Below are 20,508 nucleotides of genomic sequence, written 5' to 3' on the forward strand. Positions count from 1 at the left end.
GTACAGTATTCCTCACTTCCTTGAAGAACTCTTCCCATCTTAGAAAATAATCTAAAACTATTGCAACAATGATAATTCATTCTGAAGACAAGTTCCTACACCTCTATAGCCACTTTTGAAATTATTTGTGCAACGTGGACTATACAGAGTTGGACTGTACTCCTGACTTGCTCCATCCAAATATGTCATCTTCATAAAGGGGTTTGCCCCACCCAATTAACTTTTTTCCCTTATTGGTTTTCATCACAGTGTTTATATCTGCAGTAAAAGTTGTTTATATTCATTGATAGCGTTATGTCATATCCGAGTATAACATCCATATACACCAAAGTGCTGGATGAACCAGAAACATTGCATTCTGCAAATCAGGTGTGAGCAGCACTTCATTATTAGAGATGAACCAATTCATTTATAAACCTGTCCAGATTTACCTAGAAATCACTAATAATAGGTGTAAGTTAAGCTTCTCTGGTGTCCATATTTTTTGTGTCATGAAATATGTTTTATGCACAGGTTCAGTAGTAATCTAGAAATGTTCAAGGAATTGTTTCTGTTCTCATTGATCAAAGTACACAGGTCTGAGCATACTGCAATGACCAACTTGCTGAGCTGTGGCTGACACAAGGTTGTTTGTTAGATAGCCATTAAATCCTTCTGAACTGTGTGTATTATTCCATTGAAGTGTACAGAGAGCTTATTACTGGTTAATAGTAAGTAAGCACATCTACAGATCTAGAAAGGGCACTTTTCACATTAACCTTTCATCTTTGTCCAGAGCTTATAGCACAGTTCAAGTTTCTTGAACAACAGTGGTGGATTATAGGGTGTTTAAGGCAGTAGCCCCGGGCACTATATAGGCCCAGACCTGCCCCATTGAATCTCAGTGGTGCAAGAAAGGCTTTGACAACCTTATTGTTGCTGTTTGCAAAATATTTGAAATATGGGGCTTGCTGTGCATGTTAAACCTGATAGGATATGGTGCTTGTTGTGTGTTAAATAAATTCAAATGAGAATGCTACTCAATGGCTAATCATGCATTAATACAAAAGTGAATTAGGAGTCACATGGCTTAGACCATTAGAATTGTTTTAAATTTCACTACCATGCTGCAGGATCAGTTTCCCACTTATAAAACTTCTAAGTATTATAATGCCAATTTATTACAAAAAAATAATAAAAAGAGGCAATAGCCATGAGCATGTATCCTATTAATTCACTCATGAATATTAGAGATGAGTGGTTCGGTTTTACTGAAAACCGAGCGCACCTGAACTTTGGGGTACCAAGTCAAAACTGAGTTCTGGCTCGGATCACTTTGGAGTTTCGAGTAGAATCTAGTCCCGTCTCGGGTCTTCTCGCCAAGTTCGGAACTTGGATCTAAAAACCGGATCTTGCGTATTTCTATGGTATTTAAGTCCCTTTCTAGTGATTTCAGGTGCTGTGAGGTGGTCAAAATTGTCTGATGCTTAATGGAAATTAATGTTATCGATGTTATTAATACTATAGGAACAAAAACAGGTCCAAGTTACATGATTTTAGCTGTTTTAATCAATTTTTAAATAAATTCAAAACCAAAATTGAACCAAAACACTTGCGGGTAGTTTTGCCAAAACCAAAACAGGAAGATGATTTAGAACCAAAACCAAAACACGGTCATCTCTAATAAATATACAGTAAATGAATGTCTTATGTATCAAGCTGTTTTTTACATAAAATTATGTAGAAACTGCAGTTTCTGCTTAATTTTATGTATTGTATATATATATGTACTATTGACACATTGCAGGAGATTTCACATAAATCTCCGGCAAACTGTGAATTAGCACTGCAGATCACAGTCCCCATTACTATCAATGGGGAACATGATCCTACCCCTATGTACCAAACTTCAAAAAGCAAAGCTTTTACTACTGAGTATTGCCCCCAGTAGTATTGCCCCCTGAGTCAGTGGCGGAACTTGAGAGTGGTGGGCACAGGTGCAAAAATATGCTTTGGACCACCCTTCCTCCTGCTCATGTGGAGAGGCAGTGAGTGGTGGGGAGAGGCCGTGGGTGACAGCAGGACAGGCAATGGGTGTCAGCTGAAGAGGCAGTGCCAGGCGGAAGCATAGGATGACAGAAAAAGAACATGGGTGACAGGTAGAGGCAGTGGGTGGCAGATTGTGACAGTGAGAGGTGGATGGTGCCAGAGGGTGACAGGGGAAGACAGGAGGAGGCAGTGGGTGGAGGGACGCAGAGATGTGGCATGGGGTTACAGAATGATGAGGCAGTGGCAGGGGAAGGCATAAAGTTACAGAGAGAGGCCATGAGTGACAGGGAGGCAGTGGATGACAGAGGTTAATAGGGAGAGGTAGTGGATGGAAGAGGGTGACAGGGAAAGGCAGGACAAGGCAGATGGTGACAGATAGAGGCAGTGGGTGACAGCGAGAGACCATGGGTGGCAGAAAATAACAGCAGGAGAGGCAGTGGGTGACAGCGGGAGAGGCAGTGGCAGGGGGAAGCAGAGGGTAACAGAGGGAAGCCATGGGTTTCAGGTAGAGGCAATGTATGGCAGATTGTCACAGGAAGAGGCAGTGGGTAACAAGGAATGGCAGAGGGTGACAGGGGAAGGCAGAAGGAGGCAGTAGGTGACAAGGAGAGGCAGAGGGTGACAGGGGAAGGCAGAAGGAGGCAGTGGGTGACAAGGAGAGGCAGAGGGTGACAGGGGAAGGCAGAAGGAGGCAGTGGGTGACAAGGGGAGGCAGAGGGTGACAGAGAGAGGTAGAGGGTGACAGCTGGAGGAGTCTGGTTTGTTGCTACACAACTAAACTCTATTTCAGTTTAAATGGACCTGCCCCTTGCATAAAGGATGAGGCCTAGTAGGGCACTTTCCCCTTCCCCTGGCAGGGCCAATGTAATAGCCCTGCACAGTACCCCTACACCCAGCAGGGGCTGCATAGTGCACTTACACTCAGCATGGACTTCACAGTGCCCCTACTCCCAAGAGGGGCTGCACAGTAACCCTACACAAAGCAGGGGCTGCACAGACCCCCTACACACAGCAGGGGCTGCACAGTGCCCATATACCCAGCAGGGGCTGCACAGTGCCCATACACCCAGCAGGGGCTGCACAGTCCCGTCCCCCCCACCTCACATGTGGGAACAGTCACAAACACACACACAAACTCCTGGTCACACCTGGGTCTTGTACTTACCGAGAGCAGGACCTGCCTCTTCCTCAGTGCGAGAGTAGTCTGTGCATCCCAGTGACAGCGGTTGGCATTGTGACCCTCTCCTAGTAGCAGCGCTGTCCTCCCTGATCCATTGCCCAGAGGAGCTGCGTAACATAGGGAGAGACAGGGGCAGTCTCCAGCCTGGGAAATGAACAGCATTGGCTGCTAAAAGCTCAGCCCCACCTCCCTAAAGACAGTGGGGGCCCGCCATACTCCCTGCCCTGGGCCAGTCCGATCTAGCCACAACTCTCCGACTAAACTTTTGCGATCAGGGGAAACCTCATGGCAGTCTGGGCAGCTAGCAGCTGTGGGCCCCTTAGTCCGCAGGGGCCCAGTGAACAGCACATGCAGCACCAGTGGTAGTTCCACCCCTGCCCTGAGTAATGACCCCTGAGTAATGCCTCCAGTAGTAGCGCCCCCTGAGTAATGCTCCCAATAGTAGTGCCCCCTATAGTGAAGCGGCTTACACAAAGAAAACCTAATACTTACCTTAAGCCCCACTCCCACTGTCATGTGGTCCACCTAGCTGCTCCTCTGAACTATGGGAGAGACATCATGACATCATGACATCTCTCCCATAGTGCACTGCACACTGCGAGAGCTGGAAGCTAGAGCTCAGGAGTGAGCTCCAGCCTCCAGCTGCCGATGGCACTGAAGGTGGGACCCTGGCATTCGCTGGTAAATCTTAGCGAGTACCCGGGACATGGAGCCTCCCTGCTGCACCAGGCTGAGGTGGGTCAGAGGAGGCGGAACTGGTTTTCGTCTCCAAACAGAAGTGATGGAATGCAGTTCCTCCCTGTTCCGGCCCACTTTTACCCCTGGTCTGTACTATATAGTTTGACAGGGAGTTCAGGGGAAATCTGCATGACCATCGCATCATTTGCTGATTTTCTAATGTGTACCCAGCTTTACACACATTTGAAACAAGGTGTTCTATGAGCTAATGCAATATTCAGCACATCCCTTCACCAAGAGCTGATGACATAAATATGACCCAAGGCACAAAATGGCTGTCTCCTCTATTATGAAGTGACAGGATCACTTTAAAGCAACATATAGTATTGGTCAGTCTAGGACTAAAGCTGCAATGTGCAATGTGGGAGTCTACGCAACAATTTTTCCTCAACTCCTCGGTGATAAAATTTACATAGTAGGTGCAGTTCACTAGTTTTCTCTTTCTTGTAGATATTTACATGTCTTCTCTGTTATGAATAATTACATTACACTAGTAGTATGATGACTGTTTTCTTCTGTTTGTCTCTTTTCCGACACCTTCCATGTCATGCTGTAGTCTGTTAGGCCTTTACATGTGTAATCTTTACAAAGTAGTGTTTCTTGTATATTAAAGAGCATCGGCTGCGGACAACATCCCTCACTTACTATGCAAGACCAGTGCGCCTTTGCACTGTGTTGCTCTGCTGTCCCTGTTAAGAAAAGAAAGTTTGAGTACCTTGCGGTATTGGTGGACACACAGCAGGTTGCTCTTCAAGATCCCAGCTGAAAGTGGGCACAATTGTCTTCAGGCCCACTCTGCTCTGGCACATAGCAAATGTAAATAGCAAATCTTATTTCTAAAATTCATTGGTCTGTTTGTTTGTCTATCCGGTTATGCAGTTGGACACCCCTACACCAATTGGGATTAAACCAATGTGATGTGGTCTAGTTGGTTCCTAGCCAGGTTTTAGGGTCCTAGTTGGACCTCCTATTGGTGTATGCTGGGCAGAACGTTGACTTGGGGAGCCTTTTCTGAGCCTTCCAGTGGATGGATTTAAATGAAAACTTCACAGGAGTGGCAATTGGTCTGGGATGCCTAGCAATTGGTTTTGGATGCCTAGCTTATTAACTTGAAGATTAGGTCCCATTCGGACATCCCGTTGGTGTACACTGGGCATAACTTTGACCCGGGAAGCCTGTTCTGGGCCTTCACTGGATGGATTTGGTTGAAACCTTCACAGAGGGGTGGTAATTGGTTTGGGATGCCAATCTTAATAACTTGAATAACAGTGAATGCACAGATTTATGAAATGGCAGCTTGACAGCAGGTTGTATTGTCAGAGATGCAATAAATAAGACAGCAGCAAGATAGCAACACAAATATACCGATGACTGCTACTGTCTAAAGTTGTATAGTGGCACCCAGTAGAAGTGATTGTTTTGCTCTTTTAATGAACTCCAATTTATGGATACAGTAAATGTGTTGAAAATGACCTTTGTGAGGAAATACGGGAGTATAAATATGCAGAAATAATGACGCCTGTGATTATAGAGGAAGGTGAAACAGTAAAAGGTCATACACGAGGAAAGCCAAAAACAGTTTTGAGTGAACATGTTGGGTTTGAGGAAATATACTACAAATGTTTTACTTACTAATAGTACTGTATGTGATGCAATTTATTTAATATTTTAGAGTCTTATTCATTTTTCAAAGCATAACACTTTCTTAAAGTGATACTTGGAGGATAATTCCACATATTGGGTGGAAAATACTACAAACAACACCGCACCTTCCCGTGCTACCCTGTAACATAGGTGCTTCATCTTTATCCTGTTTGCTGTAGGAGGAGATGTATCAAGCACTAAAAAGAGTGCACCAGTGGGGAAGTTACCCATAGCAACCAATCAGCTTCAAAGTAGCATTTATCAAGTACAATCTATAAAATGATAGGTATAAGTTAAATGGTTGCTATGGGAAACTTCTCCACTGTTCCATTTTTTACACTGCTTGATACATCTCCCCTAAGACTCCTAAAAAGTTGCCCTATGTTGACCCACAATATTCCTGCCACTGCAATTGCCAATGTTCACCACAGACCCTGACAAAACATTATGACTGGGACCATTGTGCTAAGTTGCATGCACATGTGTATGGGCTGGCATAGAGCTCTATTTGTGTCTTACTCAAAAACAAGCCCTTCCTTTTGGGGGGCTGATTTTGTCAGAAACCCATATGGCATAGAAGATAGAAGCTCCAGAGCTTTAATGTCAGTGTATAAGGAGCCAACGGAAAGGTACAGTATGTTATTCAGTATTTGTTTGTCTTGAAAGAGCAAATTTGTGTATTTTAGCTATGGAATGGTGTCAGAAGTCCCACTGCAAATATAAGGAGTCATTTCAGCAAGTTGTCATATCGATTTTAACAAGGCAACATTTTATTTGATTTACATTACAGATATGAAATAGCAAAGACACCAAGCAAGCAGTTAAGTAAATATGCCAGCTGGGTTTTACATAACAGTAGACATTACTGATCAGAGCACCTGGACTTGTTAAGTAACATACCAGAACCGACTAGGACGCACTAACAGTCAAAGTTCAACATTTTTGGTAGAAAAACGCATTTTAAAAATGTAAAGTATTCATTTCATTGTTTCATTGGTGCTAATTAAAATTTTTCAGGCTTTTTAGTATCCTGATGATGATGATTATGAATAATAATAATAATACTATGTCAATATGTTTTTCTTTAGCCATTGTTGGACAAAATATTATGTGAATTTACTGTAGATTATCAGCAGAACATGCCCTTTCGTAGAACTTCGTAGTTCTTAAAGTTTCTCATTGACTTCACAATTCCTCACTGTATTTTGTAAATGTACATTTCTGAGAAATTCTAGTCTATGCATAAAGCTGAGACAGTAATGGTCACTACATTCTGCTGTGTGGAGTGATTGGGATAGGACAGGGAGAACCTAAGGTCAAATTCCTCTGGCGCAACATGTAAAATTTAATGACCAAATGCAGATTGAGGCAAACATTTCCCTGAACAATTTTGAGCATTTACCTCATCTCTAGATGTTCCCCCTAATTTATAAGCAGCAATTCTTGTCTTGTTGTTGTACAGAGAAAAAAAAGTGTGTTCAATCAGTACCATCTTTAGACTGTAGATCGAGTCAAAGTGACTTTTACCTCCTAAATTGTAACAATCATTATCCTTGGTAAAATTTCACTCTGAGCATACTTTATGTTCCTTACAATAATGTATGAAAATATACTGTAGTGAATAACAAGGGATATGTTACAGCTGTTCGTAGACAGTATCACAGAGTACAGTTTTGTGTACAAGTTCATAAAAAAGATATTAGAGAGCTGGAAAGAGTTCAGAGACGGACAACAGAATTAATAAAGGGATTGGAAGATTTTTTAGTTATGGCAGAGAGCTAGCCAAATTGGGTTTGTCAGCTGCAGTCCCAGTTGGTTGAAAGCTCCACATTAGCTCTATATCTGAAGCTACAAATGCTCATATTGTATTGTTCAAAACCCTTTGCATCATGAAACTGTTTACTTAATAAGAGAAATAGTTTCTTCTTTCTTGTATTTCAACTACAGAATCAATATGACCTATAGAGATAAAAATAAGGGAAGTAAATATATGATTTTTATAAAATAATGTGTTAAATAAGTCAGGGCCGGATTAAGGTCTGCGGGGACCCCTGGTTAACAAATGTGTGGGAGGCCTGTATATATATATATATATAAATATATATATATATATATAAATATATATATTAGGGGTGTGCACCGGCGACTTTTCGTGTTTTGTGTTTTGGTTTTGGATCTGGATCTTTCTTCGTGTTTTGGATCTGGATTGGTTTTGACAAAACCACCCTTCCGTGTTTTGGGTTCTGGGTTTTGTGTTTTGGATCTGTATGTTTTTTTAAAAAGCATAAAAACAGCTAAAATCACAGAATTTGTGGGTTTTTCTGCTCCTATGCTATTATTAAACTCAATAACCTTAATTTCCACTCATATCCAGTCTATTCTGAACACCTCACACCTCACAATAGTGTTTTTATGTCCAAAAGGTTGCACAGAGGTAGCTGGATGACTATGCTAAGCGACATGAGTGGGCGGCACAAACACATGGTCCATCTAGGAGTGAAACTGCAGTGGCAGACAGGATGGCAGTTTGAAAAACTAGGCCCCAAACAGTACATAATTCAAAGAAAAAAAAGAAGTGCAAGATGGAATTGTCCTTGGGCCCTCCCACGCACCCTTATGTTGTATAAACAGGACATGCATACTTTAACAAACGAAACATTTCAGCGCCAGGGTCTGCCACACGACTGTGGCTGAAATGATTGGTTCATTTGGGCCTCCACAAAACAAGCTGGCAATTAATCTGTCCCTGCACAAACTGGCTCTATGGAGGCAAGATGTCGTCCTCATCCTCCTCATCCACCGATTCCTCACCCTCTTCAGTGTTGTGTACATCCTCATCCTCACAGAGTGTTAATTCGTCCCCGCTGGAATCCACAACCACAGGTCCCTCTGTACGTTCTGGAGGCTGGTCTGCCTGGAAGAGTTGATAATTCATTTTATGAACATAATCTTCTCCACATTTTGTGGAAGCAACCTCCTACGCCTTTCGCTGACAAGGTTCCCGGCTGCACTAAACACTCTTTCGGAGTACACACTGGAGGGGGGGCAACTCAGGTAAAATAGAGCCAGTTTGTACAGGGACCTCCAAATTGCTTCTTTTTCCTGCCAGTACAGGTACGGACTGTCTGACATGCCTACTTGGATGCTGTCACCGATGTAATCCTTTAACAGACAGACGCATGTTTGTTGCTGCTGCTTTGAGGATGCAGGTGCGGCTACAGCCCACACAATTCACAAAGACAGAACAGAAAAGAAGAATTTTTTATTTTTTGTGGAGCCCACTTTGAGGGTTACACCACCCTTTAACAGATAGATGCACGCTTCTCGCTGCTGCTTTGAGGATGCAGGTGCGGCTACTGCGCATACATTTCACCCGCAAACACAGAAAAAAAGAAGATTATTTTATTTTGTTGGAGTGCACTTTGGGGGTTACACCACCCTTTAACAGACTTATGGGACACAGGCGCACGCTTGGCGCTGCTCCTTTGTTGATGCACATTCAGCTACAGTGCACACAATTCACAAAGACAGAAAAAAAATAATTTTTTATTGTTTGTGGAGCGCACTTTGAGGGTTACACCACCCTTTAACAGACAGATGCATGCTTGTCGCTGCTGCTTTGAGGATGCAGGTGCGGCTACAGCCCACACAATTCACAAAGACAGGAAAAAAAGAAGAATTTTTTTATTGTTTGTGGAGCGCACTTTGAGGGTTACACCACCCTTTAACAGACAGATGCACGCTTGTCGCTTCTGCTTTGAGGATGCAGGTGGAATCTAGACGGGATTTGGAACCGGGGACACACTACCTCCATCAATTGTCTAAATCCCACTGCACTAATGGCGGATACCGGACGTCTAACACCAACATAGCAGCCAAGGCCTCAGTTATATGTTTTGCTTCAGGATGACTGCTGTCGTACTTCATCCTCCTCGCTAGGGACTGGTGGTGGGTCAATTGTTTAGTAAAAGTAGTGGTGTTCCTACTTCCTCTCTGGGATGATGAACAACTCCCAGCAGCAACAACAGCACTAGGAGGAAGTGGTTCTTGATCTTTCCCTATTTTATTTTTATCGGAGAAAGTTTGGTCCTCCATTTATGTTATATTGATATATACGTGCGGCTAAGGCGCACACAAACACAGAAAATATTTTTTTATTTTTGTTGGAGACTAGTGTACTTTGTGGGTTACACCACCCTTTAAGAAATGAGCCAGCCGGCCCTTTACTTATGGGACACAGGCGCACGCTTGGCGCTGCTCCGTTGTTGATGCACGTGCAGCCACAGTGCATACAATTCACAAACACAGAAAATTATTTTTTATTTTTGTTGGAGACTAGTGCACTTTGTGGGTTTCACCACCGTTTAAGAAATGAGCCAGCCGGCCCTTTACTTATGAGACACAGGCGCACGCTTGGCACTACTTTGTTCATGCACGTGCGGCTACTGCACACACAATTCACAAACACAAAAAAATATATTTTTTTATTTTGTTTGGAGTGCCCTTTGGGGGTTACAGTACCCTTTAGCGGTCAATCCAGCCGGCCCTTTATTTATGGGACACAGGCGCACGCTTGGCACTACTTTGTTGATGCACGTGCAGCTACTGCGCACACAATTCACAAACACAAAAAAATATATTTTTTTATTTTGTTTGGAGTGCCCTTTGGGGGTTACAGCACCCTTTAATGGAGAAGCCAGCCGGCCGTTTACTTATGGGACACAGGCGCACGCTTGGCGCTGCTCCATTGTTGATGCACGTGCAGCCACAGTGCACACAATTCACAAACACAGAAAAACATTTTTTATTTTGTTTGGAGTGCCCTTTGGGGGTTACAGCACCCTTTAGTGGTCAATCCAGCCGGCCCTTTATTTATGGGACACAGGCGCACGCTTGCCACTACTTTGTTGATGCACGTGCGGCTACTGCGCACACAATTCACAAACACAAAAAAATATATTTTTTTATTTTGTTTGGAGTGCCCTTTGGGGGTTACAGCACCCTTTAATGGACAAGCCAGCTGGCCTTTTACTTATGGGACACAGGCGCACGCTTGGCGCTGCTCCTTTGTTGATGCACGTGCAGCCACAGTGCACACAATTCACAAACACAGACAAAATATTTTTTTTTTGCACTTGGGGAGAGCACCCCTGATGGACAGAACAACGCCTTGACAACACTACAGCACCCCTTTAGGACTGGGACACTGCACAGGACTTTGGAGTGGACACAGCCCCTATGGACAACTGACTGCACAACACAGTCCTGCCAGCCCCTATGGACTTTGAAGTAGTGGACACAGCCCCTATGGACAACAGCAGCACAGCGCAGCACAGCACAGCACAACACTACACTGCACTATACTACCACTACACTACACAGCACAGCCAGCCCTAACTCCCACCCTCCCTCTTCACTGTCCACAGCCGAGTGAGAAAATGGCGCCGACACGGGTACCTTATGTAGGATCCAAAACCCGCGAGAGCCGGAAGGCGGGATGATGACGTTTTGCCTCGATTTCAGATCCGAGTCAGGCGGGAAAAGTCGAGCCTGACTCGGATCGGCCGGGGCTCGGGGGGGGGTTCGGATTTCAGAAATCCGAACCCGCTCACCCCTAATATATATATATATACTATATATATATATATATATATATAGACACACACACACATATATATATACACACGCACAGAGAAATATGCACAGTACACATATACATATATACATTACTTACTGCTTCAGAGGTAGGGAAGGCATATTAACCAGCATCAGCAGAAGGGGCAGAGCCAAATATAGGGGGCAGGGCTTAATTGCGGGCTGCGGCAGGCGGCTCCAAGTAAAGAAAAAAAAAACAGTTAATCTTGGGGATTGGGGCCGGGGACACTGGACCTTATTCAGAGTCGGTAGCGAGCGCAGAGCGCTCGCAACCGACTCGATGTTGGTCCACAGGGCATGCGCACGATGGAGTCTGCTCCGTCGTGCGCATGCGCGAGCCTCCGCTGACGACGGATCACCCGTCGTTAGCGGGCTCGAAGCAGACGGAGCGAGCTGTCGATGTTGATTGACAGCTCGCTTCGTTTGCTGGGCGGGCAGGGGGCGTGCCCGGCCAAACTGAGGCATTCCTTTCGGAATGCTTGCCGTTTTGTGGGCGTCCCCTCTGACATCATCAGTGATGTCAGTGGGGAGCTTCCTGCTCAAACAGCAGGAAGCTCCCTGGGGCTTAAGGTTGACGAGACCCTACCCTAGGGTCTCGTCGTAAGCCCCTATGGTCGCGATGGTCTTGACCATCGCGACCATCTCAGTTAGCGGTTGTTAGAGCTGTGGGTGTTAACCCACAGCCTTAACGACCGACATGGAGGCGGCCGTTCAGGATGCAAGCGGCCGCCCTGTTTCTTAGCGACCGCCTCTGAATGAGGCCCACTGTGCAGTGGGGGACCATCGATCCGCTTGCGAGCGCTGTGCGCTTGCGAGCGAGTCTGAATCAGGCCCATAGTCCCTACATTTAAACATGCATTTCCCACACATGGCAATTCTACAACTGCACATAGCGCATTAAAAATAACATGTTAAATTACATTAAAACATTTTTATCTGCTGATCTTTTGCTAACATAGCCCTGTAGTCCTGGCTGCAGAGCTGCACATTAACTTAAATGCATCTATTTATACTTTAAAACATATATACACACACATTTACATTCCTTCACCTTTTGAATATGCTAGCTCCCAGTGCTGGAATTTTCTATGCCTAAGCCTTACACTGCAGCCTGGGAAGAAACAGAAGGGCTGGGACCCGCACTAGAAAAAAAACAATCTAAGTTGGTCAATCCCAAAAAGTGGTTGGCACTACATACTCAATATGAAAATATTACAGTAGAGTATATTATTATGTGTAAAAGACCAACTTAATAAGATTCAAAGCAATAGTGGTTGCTTCCTAATTTTTGGTTGGTGGTGCTCCCCTGAGTCAGAACAGTATCACTTAGGAGAAGGAAGAGAAAAGAAGACTCTTTGTTGGAGGCACTCTTAAAGTAATATGAATAAATTAAAACTTAACTTTTATTTTATAAGATTTTAGAATAATACAATAATACAATAATTACAAACAAACATAGACATCAATATAGTTCAACAGTATATATGCAGGATAAACCATCTGACAAAATCCTCCTTCAAGTATACTAGAATCTAGGTAGATATGTTTATCTGATAATTTTTGAAAATTAGAAGGAAGGTTTCTTTCAGGGAGGTAGGGAGGGTGGTGCGGCCGGTGCCTCTGCACAGGGCGGAATCCGCCAGCAGCACCGGCCACACACTTCCCGGCGCCGGAGGTCTGCAGGAAGAGACCTCCGGTAGTGGTATGCTGTGCACGGAGAACGTCGGCACAGGATCCCGCCCGCCCTCCACCCCCTGGAAGGAAAGGTAAGCGCTCAAAGGGAGGAGGGGGGTGGAGAGGGAGCGAGAGGGGTGGCAGTGCTGCACAGGGCGCACTGCCATCCAGATATGGCGCTGGTTTCTTTGGTATATTTTTTCAATAACAGGGGATGTTTTTTGAATGATCAATAATAGATAAATATAATGTGTTGAATCTAACCACTTACAATAATCACCTTTTGCCTGTATTAACAAAAATTTGGAGTGAACTATATTGATTTCTATGTTTGTTTGTAATTATTGGCTGTATTTAAATATTATTGGAGGTTGAAAAATAACCTCTTCAACCTTATATTCTAAAATCTTTTAAAATAAAAGTTACATTTTTATTTATTCATACTACTTTAAGAGTGCCTCTAACAAAGAGTCTTCTATTCTCTTCCTTCTCCTAACTGCAGCCTGGGACTAAGTGCTCCTGGCTGCAGTGATGTGCCTTGCCACCAGCTAATACATTTACATTCCCCAGATGCAGCGCACCATGGGTAAATAAACCTAACATCACAGCTGCTAGACTTAGCTTGGCGCTGCAGCGCACTCTTGACCAAAACATCATTAAATATACATATACATGGCGCCTAGTGCCGATAGATCATATGAAAATGGTGCTGCAGCAGATGCGTTTAACACCCTTGGTACCATACCCACTATATTGACCATCTGGGCTGGGTCTCCAGACATAATGCCTCTGGGGGCTTAAGGGGTAGACATTTCCCATCGGCATTCTTTAACAACTCTACTGGTGCTAGATCCTTGGGGGCTGAAATCCTTTTACCTAAACATTTGCATGTCTCTGAGATGTCTGCTCATCCCCTTTATGTTGGCAGGAGTGGTTTAGTTAAGGCTACTATTGCTCAGCAGAGATTCTTCTTTGTAAGCTTCTATGCCTCCAACCACGGTCAGACATTTTTATATTACCAGATTTTTAGAGCAGATTGATTGACAGGTGGATGGCACTCTCATAATTGGTGGTCTCAACTGGTCTCTAGAACCTCATACTTTATCAGGGGCTCCTAGGTGTACACCAAGAGACGATCCCTTCCAATATGGTCAGTTAATAGGAATCCTGTCCCAACAAAGCTAAGCATAGATCCAGAAAACAACAGTGCAGGGATTCTAAGCTTGGGGGGGGAAGAAAAAGGAAGAGGAAGTAAACAATTTTTTCTGAAATATAATTTTTTTTTATATGGATATTATGGATGGAAAATGGGTTGGAGGATTTAATGCACAATGATTAGGCATCTTCATGTGCACTCATGGGGGTAAATTTACTAAAAGTCCATCTTGGTTCCATTTAAAATCCACCAAATTAGAACCAACATCCCCACAAAATCGACCACGGTGTTTCCAATCAAAATCGATTATTTACTTACTTGGGTTCCATTCTGATTTTGATGGTGCATTTGGTTTCTATTTGAAGTTCTAAATGTCTTCTATTCACCCTCAGTAGAACCCAAAATAGACACAAAATAGACACAAAATTATACAAAAGCATTCTTATTGGACAAAACATGTCACATGTACAAACACCTTCATCCCAGTGCTAATTTGCATGTCAACACATTTTTATGCAATTGTTATGCCTTTAAATGCCTGATTTACACAGCCAAAGTGCCCCACATGCTTCTCTCCCATGTTTGTTTGCCATCATTTTGAGTTTTCAGACAATTCTACATAATTTAAAATCAAAGAACAATTTCTGATGGTTCTGTTGAAAATGGTGATTTTGGGTAATTTTTGGTCTATTTTTGTTCTGTTTTCAAATAGACTGTTAGTAAATAAGTTTTTTCTCCTGATGGTTATGGAGAAGTACCAATGGTCTACTTCCATGGTTCTCAAACTCGGTCCTCAGGACCCCACACAGGTCACGTTTTGCAGGTCACCCAGCAGGTGCACAGGTGTATTCATTACTCACTGACACATTTTAAAAGATCCACAGGTGGAGCTAATTATTTCACTTGCGATTCTTTGAGGAGACATGGAAAACATGCACTGTTTGGGGTCCTGAGGACCGAGTTTGAGAACCTGTGGTCTACCTGAAGTTCTATTTGTGTGTGAAGTCGAATTTCTGGGGATTTTGAGTCGGTTTTTCCTTTATAAAATACCTGATTGACAAAATCACCACCAATTCACCTCAAAATCACCACCAATTCACCTCAAAATCACCACAAAATTGAATGGAACTGAAAATCGACCCTTAGTAACTTTACTCTATTGGGAAAATGATCCTTTAGAGCCTTAGCAGTGACAAGCAGAAAACATTGGCAGGTTATAACATCTAAGGATATCATTTTAAGGTGGAAGCATGTTTGTTTAGAATGTATTTTTTGAAAAGGAGCAAGTAAAAAAGCATATAACATATATTGTGTTGAATGCATTTCAAACACCAGCAAGGAATGTGCCTCCTAAGGGACAATTTGTAGATTTGCCACATCTAATGGCATTGTAATAAACTGAACATGCACTTACTGTCCTTGACATATACATACATCCCCAGCCTGACCCATTCTATGTCTCCTGGTTGAGACCACCAATTATGAGAGTGCCATCCACCTGTCAATCAATCTGCTCTAAAAATCTGGTAATATAAAAATGGATGCATTTCTGGTACGCATGTACAGTATTGAAATTAGTTTCTTTTGCTTAAAAAAGGTCATAGATCCAATTATAAATTAGTCCCTAAGACTCACAAGTTGTATTTGACCACATGGAATGCTGACAAAAAGCAAATAAAAAGTATTTGAAGAAAAATTCATAATAATAATACAATCAGTACACACAGCCCAGGGGCATATTTATAATGGATTCGGGGGGGCACACAAACCGCACACCCTGCACCCAATTAAATAAACTTACCTCTCCGTCGGCCCAGTGCTGCAGAAATCACCGGGACAATGGCCACCGTGGCCATTTCCCCATGAATTTGCGCATGCGCAGTAGAGATGTCCCGGGAATGCGGCGTGGCCACCATATTCCCGGGGACCTGCGCATGCACGGTGGATTCTGGCACAATGCCAGAGTCTACTGCACCACTGGAGAGGAGGGGGCCTCCTCCTCTCTTAGAGCACCTCTGACACAGACCTACACACAATCACATTTTACATATATACTTTATTATGACCCGAATTTACTTCAAACTAGGGGTGAGCGGGTTCGGACTTCTGAAATCCGAAACCCCCCGAGCCCCCCCGATCCGAGGCCGATCCGAGTCAGGCTCGACTTTTCCTGCCTGACTCGGATCTGAAATCGAGGCAAAATGTCATCATCCCGCCTTCCGGCTCTCGCGGGTTTTGGATTCTATATAAGGTACCCGCGTCGGCGCCATTTTCTCCCTCGGCTGTGGACAGTGAAGAGGGAGGGTGGGAGTTAGGGCTGGCTGGGCTGTGTAGTGTAGTGCAGTGTAGTGTTGTGCTGTGCTGTGCTGTGCTGCGCTGTGCTGCTGTTGTCCATAGGGGCTGTGTCCACTCCTCCAAAGTCCATAGGGGCTGGCTGTGTTGTGCTGTGCTACTGTTGTCCATAGGGGCTGTGTCCACTCCTCCAAAGTCCATAGGGGCTGGCTGTGTTGTGCTGTGCTGCTGTTGTCCATAGGGGCTGTGTCCACTCCACCAAAGTCCATAGGGGCTGGCTGGACTGTGTTGTGCAGTCAGTTGTCCAAAGGGGCCGTGTCCACTCCAAAGTCCTGTGCAGTGTCCCAGTCCTAAAGGGGTGCTGTAGTGTTGTCCAGGGGGTGCTCTGTCCATCAGGGGTGCTCCCCCCAAGTGCAAAAAAAATAAATATTTTTTCTGTGTTTGTGAATTGTGTGCGCAGTAGCCGCACGTGCATCAACAAAGTAGTGCCAAGCGTGCGCCTGTGTCATAAGTAACGGACCGGCTGGCTTGACCGTTAAAGGGTGCTGTAACCCCCAAAGTGCACTCCCAACCAAATAAAAAATTATTTTCTGTGTTTGTGAATTGTGTGCACTGTGGCTGCACGTGCATCAACAAAGGAGCAGCGCCAAGCGTGCGCCTGTGTCCCATAGGTAAAGGGCCAGCTGGTTTGACCATTAAAGGGTGCTGTAACCCCCAAAGTGCACTCCAAAAAAAATGTAAAAAAATATTTTTTTGTGTTTGTGAATTGTGTGCGCAGTAGCCGCACGTGCATCAACAAAGTAGCGCCAAGCTAGCGCCTTTGTCCCATAAGTAAAGGGCTGGCTGGCTTGTCCATTAAAGGGTGCTGTAACCCCCAAAGGGCACTCCAAACAAAATAAAAAATTATTTTCTTTGTTTGTGAATTGTGTGCACTGTGGCTGCACGTGCATCAACAAAGGAGCAGCGCCAAGCATGCGCCTGTGTCCCATAAGTAAAGGGCCAGCTGGCTTGTCCGTTAAAGGGTGCTATAACCCCCAAAGGGCACTCCAAACAAAATAAAAAAATATTTTCTGTGTTTGTGAATTGTGTGCACTGTGGCTGCACGTGCATCAACAAAGGAGCAGCGCCAAGCCTGCGCCTGTGTCCCATAAGTAAACGGCCGGCTGGCTTGTCCGTTAAAGGGTGCTGTAACCCCCAAAGGGCATTCCAAACAAAAAAAAATATATATTTTTTTTTTGTTAGTGAATTGTGTGCGCAGTAGCCGCACATGCATCAACAAAGTAGCGCCAAGCGCGTGCCTTTGTCATAGGTAAAGGGCCCGCTGGCTTAACCATTAAAGGGTGCTGTAACCCCCAAAGTGCACTCCAAAAAAAATAAAAATATATATTTTTTTGTGTTTGTGAATTGTGTGCGCAGTAGCCGCACATGCATCAACAAAGTAGCGCCAAGCGAGCGCCTATGTCCCATAAGTAAAGGGCTGGCTGGCTTGTCCATTAAAGGGTGCTGTAACCCCCAAAGGGCACTCCAAACAAAATAAAAAAATATTTTCTGTGTTTGTGAATTGTGTGCACTGTGGCTGCACGTGCATCAACAAAGGAGCAGCGCCAAGCCTGCGCCTGTGTCCCATAAGTAAAGGGCCAGCTGGCTTGTCCATTAAAGGGTTCTGTAATCCCCAAAGGGCACTCCAAACAAAAAATATATATATTTTCTGTGTTTGTGAATTGTGTGCACTGTGGCTGCATGAGCATCAACAAAGTAGCAGCGCCAAGCGTGCACCTGTGTCCCATAAGTAAAGGGCCAGCTGGCTTGTCCGTTAAAGGGTGCTGTAACCCCCAAAGGGCACTCCAAACAAAATAAAAAAATATTTTCGGGGTTTGTGAATTGTGTGCACTGTGGCTGCACGCGCATCAACAAAGGAGCAGTGCCAAGCGGGCGCCTGTGTCCCATAAGTAAAGGGCCGGCTGGCTCATTTCTTAAAGGGTGGTGTAACCCACAAAGTACACTAGTCTCCAACAAAAATAAAAAATGACTTTCTGTGTTTGTGTGCGCCTTAGCCGCACGTATATATCAATATAACATAAATGGAGGACCAAACTTTCTCCGATAAAAATAAAATAGGGAAAGATCAAGAACCACTTCCTCCTAGTGCTGTTGCTTCTGCTGGGAGTTGTTCATAATCCCAGAGAGGAAGTAGGAACACCCTCCAACAGTCCCTAGCGAGGAGGATGAAGTACGACAGCAGTCATCCTGAAGCAAAACGTATAACTGAGGCCTTGACTGCTATGTTGGTGTTAGATGTGCATCCGGTATCCGCCATTAGTGCAGTGGGCTTTAGACAATTGATGGAGGTAGTGTGTCCCCGGTTCCAAATCCCATCTAGATTCCACCTGCATCCTCAAAGCAGCAGTGACAAGTGTGCGTCTGTCTGTTAAAGGGTGGTGTTACTCCCAAAGTGCGCTCCAACAAAATAAAATAATCTTCTTTTTTTCTGTGTTTGCGGGTGAAATGTATGCGCAGTAGCCGCACCTGCATCCTCAAAGCAGCAGCGAGAAGTGTGCATCTATCTGTTAAAGGGTGGTGTAACCCTCAAAGTGTGCTCCACAAAAAATAAAAAAATCTTCTTTTTTTTCTGTCTTTGTGAATTGTGTGGGCTGTAGCCGCACCTGCATCCTCAAAGCAGCAGCGACAATTGTGCATCTGTCTGTTAAAGGATTACATCGGTGACAGCATCCAAGTAGGCATGTCAGACAGTCCATACATGTACTGGCAGGAAAAAGAGGTAATTTGGAGGCCCCTGTACAAACTGGCTCTATTTTACCTGAGTTGCCCCCCCTCCAGTGTGTACTCTGAAAGAGTGTTTAGTGCAGCCGGGAACCTTGTCAGCGAAAGGCGTAGGAGGTTGCTTCCACAAAATGTGGAGAAGATGATGTTCATAAAAATGAATTATCAACTCTTCCAGGGAGACCAGCCTTCAGAACGTACAGAGGGAACTGTGGTGGTGGATTCCAGCGGGGACGAATTAACACTCTGTGAGGATGAGGATGTACACAACACTGAAGAGGGTGAGGAATCGGTGAATGAGGAGGATGAGGATGACATCTTGCCTCCATAGACCCAGTTTGTGCAGGGACAGATTAATTGCCAGCTTGTTTTGTGGGGGCCCAAACGAACCAATCATTTCAGCCACAGTCGTGTGGCAGACCCTGGCGCTGGAATGATTGGTTTGTTAAAGTGTGCATGTCCTGTTTATACAACATAAGGGTAGGTGGGAGGGCCCAAGGACAATTCCATCTTGCACCTTTTTTTTTTCTTTGCATTATGTACTGTTTGCGGCCTAGTTTTTCAAACTACTATCCTGTCTGCCACTGCAGTGTCACTCCTAGATGGGCCACGTGTTTGTGCCGCCCACTCGTGTTGCTTAGCATAGTCATCCATCTACCTCGGTGCAACCTTTTGGACATAAAAACACTATTGTGAGGTGTGAGGTGTTCAGAATAGACTGGAAATGAGTGGAAATTAACGTTTTTGAGGTTAATAATAGCATAGGAGCAGAAAAATCAACACATTCTGTGATTTTAGCTGTTTTTATACTTTTTAAAAAAAAAAATACAGATCCAAAACACAAAACCCAGAAGTTAAAACACCGAAGGGTGGTTTTGGCAAAACCAATCCAGATCCAAAACACGAAGAAAGATCCAGATCCAAAACCAAAACACAAAACACGAACGGGTCTGAATCAGGCCCTGATTCAGAGCCGGACGCTCTGACAGAGCGCTCGCTCTGAATCAGGGCCATTCTTTTTTTCTTTTAGAACGGCCTCCTGGCCGCTCGCATATCTGTGGGTGACCTCCCACAACTATAGCGAGCGGCCAGGAAGATGGTCGCGATGGTCAAGACCATCGCGACCATCGGGCTTGCGACGAGACCCTTGTGGTAGGGTCTTGTTGCTGCAAGCCCCAGAGAGCTTTCGGCTCAAACAGAGCCAAAAGCTCTCCCACTGACATCACTTGTGATGTCAGTGGGGCTGCCCCCAGATTGTAGGCGTTCTCATGGGAACGCCTCCGTCGTGGCAGCCACCCCCCCGGCCCGCTCATCAAAGGGGGCATGCTGTCACTCAACATCCACATCATGCCCCCTTTGG

The sequence above is a fragment of the Taudactylus pleione genome, unplaced genomic scaffold (genome assembly GCF_031769625.1).
Source record: "Taudactylus pleione unplaced genomic scaffold, aTauple2 ptg000201l, whole genome shotgun sequence".
NCBI lineage: Eukaryota > Metazoa > Chordata > Amphibia > Anura > Myobatrachidae > Taudactylus > Taudactylus pleione.